The 17768-nt window shown below is 35.4% G+C and overlaps 1 pseudogene; it reads right to left on the bottom strand.

The window, feature by feature from the left end:
* Nucleotides 1-643: 643 nt before the first annotated feature.
* Nucleotides 644-1641, bottom strand: LOC124978080 (olfactory receptor 4K17-like; annotated as a pseudogene).
* Nucleotides 1642-17768: the final 16127 nt, after the last annotated feature.

Raw genomic sequence — 17768 nt, forward strand, 5'->3', positions numbered from 1 at the left:
GTGTAGCAGGGATCTTCGATGACTAAAAGTTGGAGTATTTCCCATGGTGGAAACTGTCTGTTGGCAGTGACTGTTGAAGTTCTCTGAGAGTCTTAGTTTTCTACCTGAGATCTTGAGACTTAGAGAAGCCCGCTTGGCATTGAGTCTGTTCTCATCGAGTATTGTGGTAGTCATGGCATGAGTATCTGATAAGTGATGTTCTTGGGAAGCCATGGAACTAAGGCAAGAAGCATAAGCATGTATAGATCTGTTTTCCCAAGTAGCCATGACAGAAAACCAAACTTGGGCCCACAGTGACTGCTGCATCACTCAAACTGTACAGAAAAACATGACCAACATTCAAAGGATTCCCTGTATTTCCACCCATCCAGAGCCATCAGAATACCAGAATAAAATATGTATCTACCAATCTGCTTTGAAGAACAAGTAAGTCTTTGACAATTATTATAACTCTGTCAACATCATTTTAAAAATCAATAACAACTTATCTATCAATTTTTATATTGCTAAATCAAAGTATGATAGAATATTTGACTTCTATAATTTTTTTATTTGCTTACCTCTGTATGACTCCAGTGACTCTCTTTTAAAGAAACCTTTAAAGATTTGAAAACTACTGTTTCTCTTCAACTATATTTTTAATCTAAGTATCCTTTCTGGAATTCACAAATGCTCTCCAGAGTTTCCTCATGGCTGTCTTCATTTCTTTGTTTCGTAGAGTGTAGATAAGTGGATTCAAGATAGGGGTAATAATGGTATAAAATACAGCAAGGAACTTATCCACAGAGTGGTTGCTAAAGGGTCAGACATAGATGAAGATGCATGGACCAAAGAAGAGAATTACCACAGTGACATGAGCTGTCAAAGTGGAATAGGCTTTGGACTGCCCAGTAGTAGAGCATCTCCTGATGGTCAAGAGTATCACACTGTAGGAAATAAGCAAAATGAGAAAACAACTCATGGAGAGGATGCCACTGTTGGCAACAATGACTATCTGTACAAAATAGGTGTCTGTGCATGCAAGTTTGCTAACCAGAGGGAGATCACAGAAAATGCTGTCCACCACATTTGGACCACAGAAAGGCAAGTTTACTGCAAAGGGTAACTGGAGTCCTACGTGAAGCAGACCTGAGCACCATGACATTGCTGCAAGAAAGACACACATTTTGTTGCTCATGATGGTCATGTAGCGTAGGGGCTACAAATGGCCACATATCTGTCATAGGCCATGGAAACCAATAGTAGCATTTCAACATCACCCAGCATATGAAGAAGAAATATCTGAGTGAAACAACTAGCAAAAGAAATAGTCTTCTTGTGTTTTACCAAGTTCACAATCATTTTAGGGGTAGCAAAGGAAGCAAGGGTCATATCCACAAAAGAGAGATTTCCAAGGAGGAAGTACATGGGGGTGTTCAGGTTTGGGGTAAGAAACACTGTAACCATAATGAGAAGGTTACCTAGAATGGTTACAGCATAGATAACTAAGAAGAGTGCAAAGAGAATAAACTCTGCATCCTTGAAGCTGGTCAGTCCCACCAAAATAAATTCTGACACTTGAGACTAGTTTAATAGTTCTGAGGACTCTGCCATGCTGCCTGCTCTTGGATGACCTGTGGAGAGAAAGAAGAGATGACTCAGACCATGGACACAGCAAAGCTTTTTCATTCCATTGGGTTTTTCAGCATGACTCAAAAGCACAGAAAACAAAAGTAAAAGTAGACAAGTGTGATTTCTTCAAACTAAGAAGCTCCTGCACACCAAAGGAAACAATCAACATAGTGAAGAGACACCTACTGAACAGTAAAAAGTACTTGCAAACTATAAACCTGATAATGGATTAATATCCAGAATATTTAAGGAACTCCAAAAGCTCAATAACTTAAAAACACATAATTGATTAAAAGACAAGCAATAGATATATCTCACAAGAAGATAGACAAATGCCCAACATATATATGAAAAAATGATCAACATCACTAGCCATCAGGCAAATACAAATTAAAACCACAATGAGATATTGATTCACTGCAATAATAATGGCTATTAAAAAATACTAAAGATAGAAAGTGCTGGTGAGGATATAGAGAAAAAGGAACTCCTGAACACATTTTAGAAGTGTGAACTAGTCCAGTCCTTATGGAAAACAGTATGGGGTTTCCTAAAAAAAGTTTTTTTAAAAATAGAACTGCCATATGATCCAGCAATCTCACTATGGGATATATATGCAAAGGAAATGATGACAGAGTAGACCAAGTAAAGAACATTAACCAGAATGATCCTCTTAGGATGATGAGGAATCAAATACATTAATATACTAATATAAATAGCCAAAAGATCAGAAGACATTAAAAATGCCAAAAAGATGTTTTCAACAAATTGTGATGGGAAAATTGGATATGGAAAACAAAAAAATAAATAAATTCAAAAAATTAAAAAATAGAAAGGAAGTCATGGCAGGAGCAAAGTTTCGGAGAGCTGGCTGCTGTAAGGTCAGGGTAACCCCTAGCCCTGTGCTGCCCTGGAGCCTGGGCACCATGCTCGTTTTCAGAGGCGTGGTCTCACTGGTTGGTACAGGCTTCTACCCTGTATGCTTTTGCCCCTAATGAGACTGGAGCATTACCAGAAGGAACAAGCCATACATTGGGCTGTTATTGAAGGTGGTATACAGCGACCAGGGTTAAATGTCTGGTCTGATTCATTTGGCAGGAAGTGAGAGGGTGACAGAGGACAGATGAGGTTCAACACTGGAAGAATTTTCAGGAAGCAGGTTTATTTCAGTTGTGGCACTCCAGAGGGCTAATGCCTAAAAATCTTGGACTCAGGGTGTAGAAATTCTATTAGATTTATACTCAGTGGGGTGATTACATTGTGGGGGCATCTGGAATTCCATCCAGTGCTTGACAAAGATCCTCTGGAGGATGATTGCAAAGGCTCATCCTAAAAGGAATTGCCGGATGTTTTGCTCCAGAGCATGGTGTTTTTCCTGCTGTTTTTCTGATAATATATTACTCATTTCAGTCTGAATGGATTGCTTAAGGGGATGAGGGGAATACAACAAAAATTCCAGAAAATATTACCTACAATCTGAAAAAACAGTGGGTCTTTACCACTAACAAAATTAAAAATAATTTTACAACCATGCAATGAGTCCCTGAAAGGCTCTGGAGAAAATAGTTATAGATCTGCCTTTGTCTCCAACAGGCTGGTTAAATTCTAACAATGGTGGTGGGGTAAAAGAATAAGGTTTCATAACATTCCTTCCTTCCTACAAAGAATAGGTCACCCCTATAACAGACGTTGGTACAAAATGCCCTGTTCTGGAAAAAAAGAGCTACATAAGACAAGGTAATCTGTTCAGTAAAAAAACTTGGCCACGAGAACCATTGCAACCGCTGCCCTTCTGTAGCCCTTAACTCAGCAATTTAGATATTAACCAGATGGACCTAGTAGAGATGGTCACATGAGATTACTTGTCTATCGCTTTAACCATGAGAATAATAAGAATAGTCTTAGGTCACATAGAGTTTAGATATTAAGGAAATAAACATTGTATTAGCTCATCGACGTAGTTAGATATTCTTAAAATAATTGTGATTAGGTAAGGATAATCTGTAAGGTTACTGTTTTCTCATAATTTTTCTGTTCCTTGTTAAAAACAATTTCTGCCTATTCTTTGGAAACTTCTTTAATATTAACCACAAGACTGCCATTATAGCCTGAAGAAAAATGTATATAAACCCAGCCTTCCCCAGAATAAAGTGGGATTGATTGCACCAGAACTAGAGTCTGTGTCTTTCATTCTCCATCCATCACTGACTCTGTCTCCCCGCGCCCCGTTTACCTGTGTGGAACCCATGGACTCCTGCTAGGGCTGGACCCTGGCATTACATGACAATGGGTGGATACATAACAATTACTCTTTGTCCCATATTTTAGGCTAGAAGAGGTTTCACATGTTTTTATCAAGAAAACAGAAAAAGTAACTTTTGCACAGCAACAAGCTCTCTTGAGGCAGAGTATATCACAAACGTTTGTCTGTAAACCGGGCATTAACAAGAAAGAGGGAGCTTCAGACAACATGGAGCTCTCCGCAGAAATCCTGTGAAATATTGCTGACAAGAAACTTAATTGTGGTAGGGGGTCCCTGGAGAAACTTATATATTACAATTATGGTGGGGGTCTTTGCGGGGGCTACTTCAAAGGCTGTTACCAACTCTGATTATGAAAGTAGATGTCTTGCTTTCAACTGCATCAAATACAATAAATGACCTCAGTATACATGATGCTGGGAGATGAAAATTGTAATGCTGTTGCTAAAGGTACTTGTTGTAAGACTGTGCAGGGATTAATATTTTCTTTTTTTACACAACAGAAGATCAGTGGAACAAATCACACACCATTAGGAACATTTTCATGATTTAGTTTTCTTTCTAAAAATGAGGACTGTTTTTCCCAAAAATTGCTGGGAATATGCTTATTATTTAGTCTTAACCACTTACAGAGATGTGATATGAATGCAAGCCACATGCAGGCTTCACAAGGTCCAAATCTGCTTTGCCACCTCCAAGGTTAAGAGATTACAGAGAGAAAACACCATGCTGAGCTGCCCTGAATGGCTCTTTCAAAATGTTGTTTGGTAAAGCCCTTTGAAAACATCTTGTGGTGTTTAAGAAAACACAATACAACTTAACAATTTTCTGTTTAAGATTACTCTGTATTGGCAAATAAGTAGGAAACAAGTCAAACTATACTAGCACACTTGCATAGTAGAAATCGGTGGTGAATTAACAAAAGTGAAAACACGTATATAAAAATGATTTATTCTTACTTCAAAATGATGTAATTTTTTGTAAATCCCTTTTTTTTGTAAAATAACTATATTGTAGTACAAAGAAGAATTACTTGACTTAGAAAAAATAAGGCTAAAAAATAAAAATCATAATTATGTTCCACCAAAACCCCACAACAGCTACAAAATTAACTTCAAATTGGACCATAAATCTAAAGATAGTATGCAAATTCAAACTTCTACAATAAAAACAAGAAGGAAATATGCATTAACATGGGTTAGGCATATACCTGTTTGACAACTCCCAAAATATGACCCATGGAGAAGAACAAAACCAACTGCACATGAGAAGTAGAAATTGTATTCTATGTTTACCTCTACCACACCACCTGTGTAGGATTGCCACTAATTTGCCTCTAATTTGGGACTACCAAAATATTAATAATATTTATAAAATGAAGGTATCATTTTGAGAATAACGAATTAAGTCATTCATAGATGCACATACAGAGCTGTGTGCTACAACCCAGCGAAGGCACCTCTGTAAATGTTCAACCCTGTGGTTTAGCACTTGCTTGTGTAGTGCTGCTTTGCACTTATGAACAGGAAAACATGTACAAGTGATCTTGTAGAGTATATTTAAGGGATGCAACTTCATTGTAAGCAGAGAAAATCTCAATCAGTTTTGAGACATACTTTTGTAATATTTCCTCTTTCTATTCATAATCATTTGAATATAACTGACTTTAGTTGAATTTCTGCTATTAATGGAGAAACAGAAAGAATAAAGGGATTGCATGAAATCCATGATGACCTACCCAGTCATTTAAGAACAAGCTGTCTGGAGGAAATTGGCAGATAACAAGGGGAAAGCTGAACTTAAAGTTTTCTGATCCCTCAAAGTCTACCAGTCATTACTTTTCATACTTGGCACTCATAGGTAATTATACTTATAAATAATTAATAATTAAAGAATATGAGTTAGAGAGGTTGAGAATTTTAATTTTAATAGTGTGCAAAAAGCACTTAGCACAGCATTGCACATACAGCTGGCACATAGTATAAATTAGTTATTGACTAGCTGAATCAAAAATAGATTTAACATTGATCTGAATTTGATGGTTTACCAGAGTCACATCAGACATGGATAGATAACATTTGGCCATGCCCAGAATGCTTTTTGTATAATAGAAACTTTATACTTTTTATAATTATTCCATGAGGTTCATATATTCAGTCACAAATGTGGAAAATTTTACACATTCATACTGTATCAGAAATCATTTGAATTCAGAAATTTGCCTTTAGTCTTTCACATAGTTCTTACCCCAGAACAACAAATGCATTTACTCCTGACTGTTGCACCACAGTAGAAGGAGTGTGTAAATCTTCTCTGGGGAAAATTTTTATTTTGGTTCAAGGACTTGAGCTAATATTCTAAACTCAAAGTCCTCTCTAAACTTACATTGTCAACAGCACATTTACTTTGGTTCCTGATCTGGGTGCTAAGATTTCACCTGAACAGTGTGTCTTACCTTAGGATGCTGCTGTCTTCCTGGTTGCTGGCCACACCACTGATGCAGGATTCTGCACACAATGCTTTCTGCTGGTCAGACACACCGGTGAAGCCCTGAATCTTTTCTGCTCACTTCCTTTGTGAATGGGTCTCAGTCCTCTGTTAACCCTGGATGGGACAGAAACTAAAGTTTTCCAGAGCACATGGGTACAGAACGCATACTTTGCCTTGTTAACGAGTCTCCTTCCCTGATCAAATGTGTTTCTTGGACAGATTTTTGAAGCCTGGACCAACTGTGCCAAATCTGGCCAGTTCAGGTGATTCTGGATCTGAATAACCTTAAACTGTATGTATTGTATACTGCATTAAAAAAATGTTCAAGAAATAATATTTTATTTCTGAAGTTCAATATCAGATTTCAGATCTCATCAACTCTCTTCTCACTGGAACCCCCACTGAGACCCTCCCCTGCTTCTCTTTATCTGCCTGCTTACCTCCCACTGCTCTCCTCAACCCTCTGGGTGAATGACAAGGTCCACACTTTTCCTGACTTTGACCTACTCATCCCTTTCATTTTCATCATTTGCTCTCCAGGCTGATTTACTATGATGAGAAAGTAGGTATGGAATCCTTGCTCTTCCCACTGAAGAGAGGAATTAGGAATGCTACTGAGCAGCTCACACAACTGAAGGGAGCCAAGGCTCAGAGAAGGGGAGGGATTTTTGGTGGGGTCATGGAAGTAAAGCTGAATTCTAGTGATCTTCTAACGTCTGTGCTTCCTACAGGCTGTGAGAGGTGTGCAGGATGGGTTCTACACTTCTTGTGTTTCCTAAACACTTCATTCTCCCCAACTTCTCAGCAAAAGTTTCAAGATAAGCAGTATTTGGAGCACTCTCTTTCCTGTTACTGTATGAAGCTTAATCAATAATGATAATAACAAAATAAAATTCCCAGTAGAACTGCTCTCTGGGATATAACAATGGTCAGAGTCTCTTAAATCAGGAAGAATCCTTGAGAGTTGACTGTTCCAATGGCTTTGTTTAGTAACCTCCTGGCTCTCCCTATCCAGCCTCTAGATAAAAAGGTTTCAGATAAAGCAAGTCCCTAGTAAGAAAAATGCATACATATCAATCAATGAATTACCCTCATCTTCTCTAATTCATGCTAGTCATCCTCAATGTCTAAACTGATACCTTCTCATTGGAACCTTTTCTAATAAACTGAGTCAGAATTGAAGATTCTCTCCTCTGTGTCCTGGTATCACTGCCCTTATGACCTGTGATGCAGTTATTTATCTTCCTTCCTTCCTTCCTTTTTTCTTCCTCCCTTCCTTCCTCCCTCCCTCCCTTCCTTCCTTCCTTTTTTCCTTCCTTCCTTCCTTCCTTCCTTCCTTCCTTCCTTCCTTCCTTCCTTCCTTCCTTCCTTCTGTTTTTCCTTCCTTTCTTTCTTCCTGATTGTGAATTATTTATTTTTATTTTCATCTCAGCACCCAGCACAGTGCCTGGCATGTAATGGAGGCTCCTCATTCTTTCCTCAATGATAATAAATTCAATGATTCATTAAGACTCTCTTGTGTGACAGACTCTAAACTAGGAACTTCACATAAATCATCTCATATACTTTTCATAACTGAGTTTAATTCTCCAGGCAAAATTTCCATAATATCTTCAACATTTCCTGAAACCCAAGACTCTGCCTTTACATGTCTGTTCGCAACACATTTATTGAACAATAGTTATTTTGTGTAAACTCTAACAGCCGAAGACACTGACTTTAGTATGCTAACAATATCTTCTTACCAGTTCAGATGAAGTAAACAATCAGTTCTGATGGGGAAATATCTCCATGGGCACATGGCTTCTGAATTTAGAGTTCCACAGGAAAGTACAGCCCTCTAAAGCATGTAAATTCCAAACCATAAACCTAATATAGTCTCTCCTAACATTAGACAGTGGCTAGTAAGAGCTGGAAAACTCTGGGGGAGCTCTCATGGGTGATTCTAATGGGAATTCATTTTGTTCAGGGAATAATACTTCATGGTTGCAAAGTATTGTTCCATCTTTTAGCATTAACCATAGTTTGAAGGTGACAGATGAACTTAGTCCTACCTGGAATGTTAAAGTGGAATTTAGAGAGGTTGGATTTCTTTAATCTTTCTTTTGTTCTATGTTTGTGGGATCATTTAATTTTTATTCTTAATTATGAAATAATGAGATTGAACTTAATGAAGACGTGTATGAAGATAAAAAGGGTGTTGATGTGGGCTCCTAAGAGTACCCTCTGGACGGATGGAGTCCACATTTACCACAATGTGCTACAAAGTGATATCAGTGAGGAGAAGAATATGTGTGGACAATTCTTTAGAAGGATCTAAAGGGCAGGGGAAACAGGCAGAAAAAGAGAATAGAAAGGCTTGTGTGATTTTAGAATTTAATTATGACATTGCACCTACAAGCCATGCCACTTCTATGATGCTTCAAACATTTATTAGCTTCATCCACTTCTTTTCTAATTAATCATTAATATCTTAAAGCTAACGATTGCTTGTTTATTGTATGTTCATCAATAGGCTAATCATAGAGGGTACAGATAATATGCTCCTAGCCCTCCAGAAACTGACAGTCTAGTGAAGATAAATAGCAAGTTCATAGACCTTCTCCTATACACTAGGTATGGTGCTAAACTTTCATTATTATTCTATGCTTTCGTCCTTACACAGAATGAATATTAATGTACTTATTCACATATTTCAGTTATTTTGTATTCTGAATAAAAATCTCCTGTCAGAGAAGTAGTTGGCAAAGATTTTCTCCAATTTTGCAGGCTCTCTTTTCACACATCTGATCAATTCCTTAGATATGTGGAAACTTTTCAATTTGATGCCATCTCACTTATTGATGCTTGGTTTTATTTCTTGTGAAGGGGTCTTGTTTAGGAAGTCAGTGCCTGCACCATTATGTTGGAATAGTGTCCCCATGTTTTCGTCTGGCAGTTGCAAAGTTTCTGGTTTTTCCTAGGTCTCTGAACCACTTTTATTTGATTTTTACATAGGGTGAGAGAAATGAAACTAGGGATCTAGTTTCATTCCACTACAAATGGATATATCATTTTTCCCAGCACCATTTTTAAAACCTCTTAAAAACCTTTGTAAAAAAGCCTGTCTTTTCTACAACATATATTTTTGGCATCTTTGTCAAGTACCAGATTAATGTACGAATGTGGGTTTGTCTCTGTGTCTTCTATTCAATTGCATTGTTCTTTGTGCCTATCCTGACACCAACACCATGTTGTTTTTGTTATTATAGCTCTGCAGTATAATTTTAGATCAGGTATTATGATGAATCCTACCTCACTTTTCTTATTCAGGGTTCCTGGGTCTCTTATTCTTCCCAGTGAATTTTAGGACTATTTTTTATAACTGTGAAAAAATGGCATTGTTATTTTGAAGGGGATTGCATTGAATCTGTATAGTATTTTTGGTAATATGGTCATTTTGACAATATTAATTCTACCTATTTAAGAACATGGGAGGTCTTTTTATCCTCTAATTCCTTCATATTTTTTCTTCAGTGTTCCATAATTTTTATTGCAGCAATCTTTTACCTCCTTGGTTAGATTGATTCCCAAGGTTTTATGCTTGCGTGTGTGTATGTCGAGAGGAGGATATTGCTAATGGTGGTTCCTGATCTCTTTCTCAGCAGAATCTCTGTTAGAGCATAGGAAAGATATTGGTTTGCGATCGTTGATTTTGTATCCTCTTGCTGAATTTGTGTATCAGTTCCAGAAGTCTTCTGGTTAAGTTCTTTGTGTCTTCTAGTTATAGTTTCATGATAATTTTATTTCTTCATTTCCCCCTAGTATCCCTTTGTTTTTTTTTCTCTTATCTAATTGCTCTGGTTAGTGTTTCAAGAACTGTGTTGAGTAGGAGCAGTAAGGGTGGACATCCTTGTCTTGTTCCTGATTTTAGAAAAAAAAATGCTTTCAGCTTTTCTCTATTCACTTTGATGTTGGCTTTGCATTTGTCATACATAGCCCTTATAATATTGAGGTAAGTTTCTTCTACTCCTACTTTCTCCAGAGATTTTTTTAAACATGAATGGGTTCTGGATTTTATGAAAGACATTTTCTGCATCTGTTGAAATATGTCATATGGTTCCTGTCTTTACTTCTACTTATGTGGTGAATTACATTTATTGATTTGTGTATGTTGAACCAACTTTGCATCCCCAGGATGAAACCCATTTGATCATGGCATGTTATCTTCTTGATATGTTTTTGAATGCAGGTTGCTAATATTTCATTAAGGATTTTTGCATTTATGTTCATCAGGGACATTGGTCTGTAGATTTTTTTTTTTCTTGTTGTATCTTGTCTGGTTTTGCTATCAGGGTTATACTGACTTTGTAGAATGTATTTGGGAGTGCACTTTCTCTTTCAATTTCACAAAATAATTTGAAAAATACAGGTGTTAGTTCTTCTTTAAAAGTCAGCTAAGAATGTATCAGGTCCTGGTCTTTGACTTTTGGAAAGTCTTGAATTGCTGTTTCAATTTCATTGCTTGATATTGGTCTGTTTGGCTTTGCTATATCTTTCTAGTGTCTAGATACTTGTCGATCTTCTAGATTTTTCAGTTTATTACAGCATAAATTTTCAAAATAGTTTCTAATGATCTAGACTTCAGATGTATCTGTAGTGATATCTGCTTTTTTATCTCGAACTTTATTGTTCTTCTCTCTATTTTGGGGGAGGGTATTTGGCTAACAGTTTGTTGCTCTTATTTATCTTTTCAAAGAATCAACTCTTTGTTGCCTGGTCCTTTATGTTTTTATTTTCAATTTCATTAATTTTGACTCTGCTTTGTTTTCCACTGGTTGTGGAATTAATTTGTTCTTCCTTTTCCAAGGCTATGAGGCAGAGCATTAGATTATTTGCAATCTTTCTTTTAAATCTAGGTACTCAGTACAATAAATTTTCCTCTTAGAACAGCCTTTGTACAATCCAAGAGATTTTGATAGATTATATCTCTGTTCTAATTTGTTTCTAAGAACTTCTTAATTTCTTCTCTCATTTCTTCTATGATTCATTTCTCATTTAATAGTATTGTTCAGTCTCATGTGTTTATGTTCCTATTACTTTTTCTTGCTGTGATTTCTAGTTTCATTCTATTATGATCTGATGGGATGCACTGGATTTTATCAAATTATTTGTATATGCTAAGACTTACATCATGATATAGAATATGGTCTCTTTTGGATAAAGTTCCATGAACTGCTGAGAAGAAATAAATTCCACTGTTTTGAGGAATAAAAGCATAATAATTTTATGCTTTGATGACCTATCCATTGGTGATAGGGATGTGTGGGAATCACCTTAAATTATTGTTAAAGGGTCTATTTATGATTTAATGTAAAGAAGTTTTTAGAAAAATTAATTAGGTGCATTGACATTTGAGGCATATATATTTATTTTTGTTATATCTTCGTTTTGGATTGTTCCTTTTACCAGCATATAGTGGCCTTCTTTGCCTCTTCTGATTAATTCAATTAATTAATTACCTGAATTAATTCAATTCTGGAATTTATACTTAGGTTTTTCATCCATTTTGAGTTGTCTTTGGTGCATAGTGAAAAATAGGAATCTATTTTAATCTTTTACATATGGATATCTTGGTTTGACAAATACCTTAATTGAAACCCTGCCTTGCAATGGCACAGAAATGAGAAGAAAACTAATAATCTAGGGAATTAGTATAAAATGTAAGACTATTCTTCTTAAGTACATGATAGCAGTGATATGACATAGGAAACAACACATTTTAGACCCAACCTTGGCAATAAAATGCAAAATTGAGTGATAACCTGCTGCAGAGCCTTAGAATTGTGTCCCTTTTTATTTATTGTTCACACTATATTCATGCCCTATTTGACACACATATCAATTTTCTCTAGAAATATATTATAGGTTGTATTTAGAGTAAAGAAGCAATGTCATTTATGCAAAGTAAATCATCACATTTAGAAAACAATTCAGCATGACTTAAGGCACAATATTAAGCAGATTTAGAGTGAGTCTAATATAAACAGAACTAGAATGAAAGATTAATTTAGCAAGAAATAATTGGAATCAGTAGAATCTAATAAGATGAGGCAAAAATTATCATTTCAATCTTTCATACCCATGTTCAAGAGGTCATAGAAGGTCTATTTATTCTAATGCCTATTGACAGCTAAAATCACAATTTAGTGTAACTTAAAGTTTTTTTAAGCAAATTAATCAGCTTGTGCACTTCCTCTTGTGTCATGGTGTAGATGCCAGTAATCCACGGGGGCTACATTAGTTTTTTTTTTTTTTTTTTTTTTTGTCAAGGGGATTAAAACAAAAGTAATACTCATCCTAGTTTTTACAAAGGTGTATGAAGCAATACATACATCTTAGATCACTCAGTAACATTTAGTATCCTTAGAATAGGAAAGGATTTTATAGTCGTAATATTGCAATTATTAAAAAGTGACAAACTTACTCTGATCTGATCATTATACAATGTACACCTGTATTGGAAAATTTTGTGGCAGAAGAGCTTTACAGGATGGCAAAAAAGGCATAAAGGCATAAAATCTGCAACAATTAGGTAAAATATGGTTGATTTGCATTTGCATGGTGATTACTGATGTTGAGTATTTTTTCATGTGCTTGCTGCCCATTTTGATGTCATCTTTTCAGAAATGTCTGCTTAGGTCTATTGCTGAGTTCTAAATCAGATTTTTTTTCTTTTGCTGTTTAATTCTTTGAGTTCCTTATATGTTTTGGATATAGCTCTTTGTCAAATTTTGCCAATTTTTTCTGCCATTCTGTAAGTTGTCATGATACTTAGTTGATAGTTTTGTTTTCTATGTAGAAGGTTTTTAGACTGATGTAATTCCAATTGTCTATTTTTTCTTTCATTGCGTGTCCTTTTAAAGTCAAATTCAAAACAATTCTGCCCAATCTCTGTATGTTTTCTTCTATTAGATACATCACTTCAAAAGAATGAAGGATAAAAATCACATTATTATTCAATAAATGCAAAAAATAGCATTTTCCCTCTTTTAAACATACTTGAAGAACAATTTATGTAATTTTTTTACCACATTTTTTCACTTAAAATTTATCTTGAAGGTTTTCCTTGTTAACATTGTTTTACAAATCCTTCTTTTAATTGTTTGTTCTATTTAGTTATACATGACAGCAGAATACATTTGGTGCATTGTACACAAATGGGGTACAACTTTTTATTTCTCTGGTTTTACACAATGTAGTCACACCATTTGTGCAATCATACATGTAGGTAGGGTAGTGATGTTTGTCTCATTCCACTATCTTTCCTCCCCACCCTCTCCCATCCCCTCATTTCCCTCTACACAATCCAGCCTTCCTCCATTCTTCCCTTACCCCTTCCCCACACCACCCCCATTATACAGATTACAATTCAATTTATAAATGTATAAGATAAAACAATTGTGTCCTAATTTAGAATATATGAGCTATACACATATTTTTTTATCTATCTCACTCTATTTTTACAATAATTAAACCTAAGCGTGTATATGTATGTGAAGAATATATTACTAAAAATGTAATTTGAGAGTCAGTGTTAGTGTTTGTATAGGTGTGTGCCTTGAACATTTCTGACTTTTACTTTTACAAAACAAACATTAAATAAACAGCAAAATGACTTTTAGCATGCATAAACATGAACACAATGAAGATTATGATGTATAATATTTCTTTTATATTGTACTATGGGCTTGCTTAAAATGGTTGAGACTTATCTTTGAATGCATGCACATGTTTTCATATGATATATTTATTTTGGAGGGAGTATTGTCTAACATTTTATTATGATATGAGGGTCCAAAGCTGTCCGTCTTCTCATTGCATTGTCCTTACTGCTATTTAAGAACCATGAGTCATTTACTCACTAGCTATTTTAGTCATTTTTTTTTTTGCTGCTGTGACCCAAAGACCTGACAAGAACAATTTTAGAGGAGGAAAAGTTTTTTAGGGTTACCAGTTTTAGAGGTCTTGGTTCATAGATGGCTGACTCCATTCTTTGGAACCTGAGATGAGACAGAACATCATGGTAGAAGAGTTTGTCAGAAGAAAGTGGCTCAGGACATGGCCATGAAGAAGCAGACAGAGAGCTCCACTCTCCAGTGACAAAATAAATATCTCAAAAGCACATCACCAATGACCCACCTCCTCTAGTCCCAACCAGCCTGCAGTTAATCCTTAGCAGTAGATCATGAACTGATTAGGTTAAAATTTTCATAACCAATTATCTCATCTCTAAACTTCCTTACATCAACTCATACATGAACTTTTGGGGAACATCTAATATCTAAACTATAACACTAGCCTTCCAGTCTTTGTTGTTTGATCACAAATCCAATGCCATGTATTTTTATTTTTGTTGTAGTAGCATCCAAATTCTGGTACCTATTTCCATTTCAATTTTTGTAACTCCATGAAGATCACAATATGACAGCAGCTCAAAATAATACATTTTAAATGCTAATGCCACTTTGGAAAGAAAAATTCAGGTAAATAAAGGAGAGATCTGTGGTACAAAATATTTCTGTTGAATTACACTGACTAAATTCAAAACAGTCCACATGCAAGGGTTGGGGAAATGAAATCTACCCCTTGATGGGAATAACTTTTTTTCAACTCATTCTTCCTAGATAGAGTTTATTCTTGATTTCTTCTAAAAACTTCCTTACAATAAGAGCTCATTGAATTACTCTCTTTCTTAAAAATTGTCTATAATTATTTTTTGAGTGGCAGTGTCTTAGTGTTTCTGCTGTTATGTCTTATGGTTTCTGAATACCATAGACTTGAGAAATTTATAAACAAACAAGAACCAATTCAGCTTAAAGTTCTAAAAGTTGAGGTACTCAGACTGGTTGGCAGCACCTTGTGAGGTCCTTCCTGCTGCTGTGGACTCTACAGAGTCCCAAGGTGATGCTGGTCACCACATTGTCTCTCTATTTTCATAAAGTTACTACTACATTCATAGGGGCACTGTCCTAATGAACTCATTTAATTACCTTCCAAAATTCCCATTGCAAAATACCATAAACCTCCAACTTCGGGGATACATTTTGATATGAATCAAGGAGAGTACAACACCCACAGCATAGCTGAGTCTTCCCTAGTATAAAATTATTGGGTTTCATTTCTTTTTTCTCTAAAGATCTTGAAGTCAGATTTCACTGCTGTGACTAAAAGATCTGACCAGAACAATTGTAGAGGAGGAAAATTTATTTTGGGGCTCACAGTTTTGGGGTCTAATCCACACACAGCAGGATTCATTCCTCAGGTCTCAAGGTAAGGCAGAATATCATGATGGAAGAGTGTGGCAGAGGGAAGCAGCTCACATTATGATCAGGAAGCAGAGAGAGAGGTCTCCACTTACCACCTACAAATATATACCCTCAAAGTCACACCCCAAATTCCTACCTCCTCCAGTCACACCCTACCATTTAAGTTACCACTCAATTAATCCCTATCAGGGGATTAATCATTGATTGGGTTACAACTCTCACAACCCAAATATTTCTCCTCTGAACATTCTTTGCATTGTCTCACATGTGAGCTTTTGGGGGACACCTCACTCCCAAACATGAACAAACATTTTGTTTCAATGCCACTTCCCTTTTTAAAAGGCAGTTAACTGTTTTCTAGAGCAATAAAGGAGTGACCAACTATCTTGTCTCCCAATGAGAACTGTAGAGACTACAACTCTCTAAATGCTATTAATAAAAACTCCTTTATCTGGGATATTTCTTATTTTTTAATTTATATATTTTATATTTTTAATTTTAGGAAAATGAATTATTTCAGTGTGTAATTTAATAAACTATCTCTATTTTTGATAAATAAATTATTTCCATTTTTATAAAAAGTATAAGTGTGTTTTTTCACAATAGCTAATAAGATATGAATAGGTGACAAATAGACCCTAATATTTTAGATAAGCCAGAGAGTTCTGTATTCTGTAAAACTGTGTGTATTATGTCAGACCACACTCTTTTTACAGAGAACTTTTCTCTAAGTAAAGTTTATGGAACATTTTATGATTAAATAAGAAAATTCCAGTTATTCTAGTTAGAAATGTGATGTTATGCTAATAAGACATGAGGTAGAAAATAGGATCCATAACATTATTTACATATATAATACCTATACTTTACTTTCTTCATATTTTTCTGTTTTCATTTCTTTTCAGGTAAATGTTTGATCATATGAAGAAATCTATTGTTTCATCATTTCTGGGTAAAGAGAACTCTGTTCAAGATCTAAGAATTGTAACTCAAAAGCAGTCTTTAAGTTCTTAAAACAAAAGTCACCTTAGTACTGAAAAACGAAGCAGATGATTGTAGGAGAAAATTGAATAAAAAACAAAGAGCAGCCATGTCTACCCCCATTCCACATTGGATTATGAGATGCAAACTCTGTTTTTAGTGGATCATTAGTATATCTTTAGATACATTGAACCTCTGGTAATGCTTCTGTTACCCATTCATCTTTGTTCATTCACAATGAAATTGTAGAAATCCTCTTCCCAGAGCTGCTGAACACATCAATTGGCCAAGCAGGAAGACTATGGCTTAATCTAGTCACAGGAAAGGACTTCTCTCTTTAATGACTCTGTTTCTTAGTTTGGGAGGATATTTGATATACATATATATACATAGATTAAAAGTTATGTTTTAGATTGTGGGATATATCATAAAGCATGGTCATTTATTAAAATCTTAGTGCCAGTAAAGAAAAAGATTACTTAAAAATAATTTATTGGTGCATTGAAATTTATGATTTGAAATAGCAAATTAGGAGATGCAATCAATTAAAACACATTGGTGGTTTGAATTTAACACACAGACAAAGTTAGAGACAAATTACAAATTAAGGCAAAAGAGGAGAATTAAAAAACACAAAAAAGTAACAGGATGTCTCTTAAGCCCAGCAAACAAGAATTCCTTTCCCCTTTGCCTGCTTTGACTTTGGGGAATATAATTAGCCACTGGCTATCAGAATGTAGAGTTGGTTAGACATTACCTCAGGGCAAATTTTTAAAAAAAGTCTATGATAATGAAATAAAGACACAGAATTTCAATAATTAACACTATACCATGTGCCAATTCTTCTTCTTCTTCTTTTTTTTTTTTTTTTTTTTTTTTTGGCCTGTATGTTGAAAAGATCTACCCTGAATACTATTTAAATCAGTACTTTTTTTTAGCTCATGAAGGATTTATCCCAACAATCTTCCTCCCTTAATAGAGCTAGAGCCTCATCCTGTAACCAAAAGATCGGTCCTTTTCCCCAGTGCTAATTCAATAGGAGATGCAGTTTTGAGAAAAAGGAAAAAGAAGTTTTATTGCTTTGCTAGCAAAGGAGAAACACAGAGGACTCCTGTTC

This window comes from Sciurus carolinensis, chromosome 2 (assembly GCF_902686445.1).
Source record: "Sciurus carolinensis chromosome 2, mSciCar1.2, whole genome shotgun sequence".
NCBI lineage: Eukaryota > Metazoa > Chordata > Mammalia > Rodentia > Sciuridae > Sciurus > Sciurus carolinensis.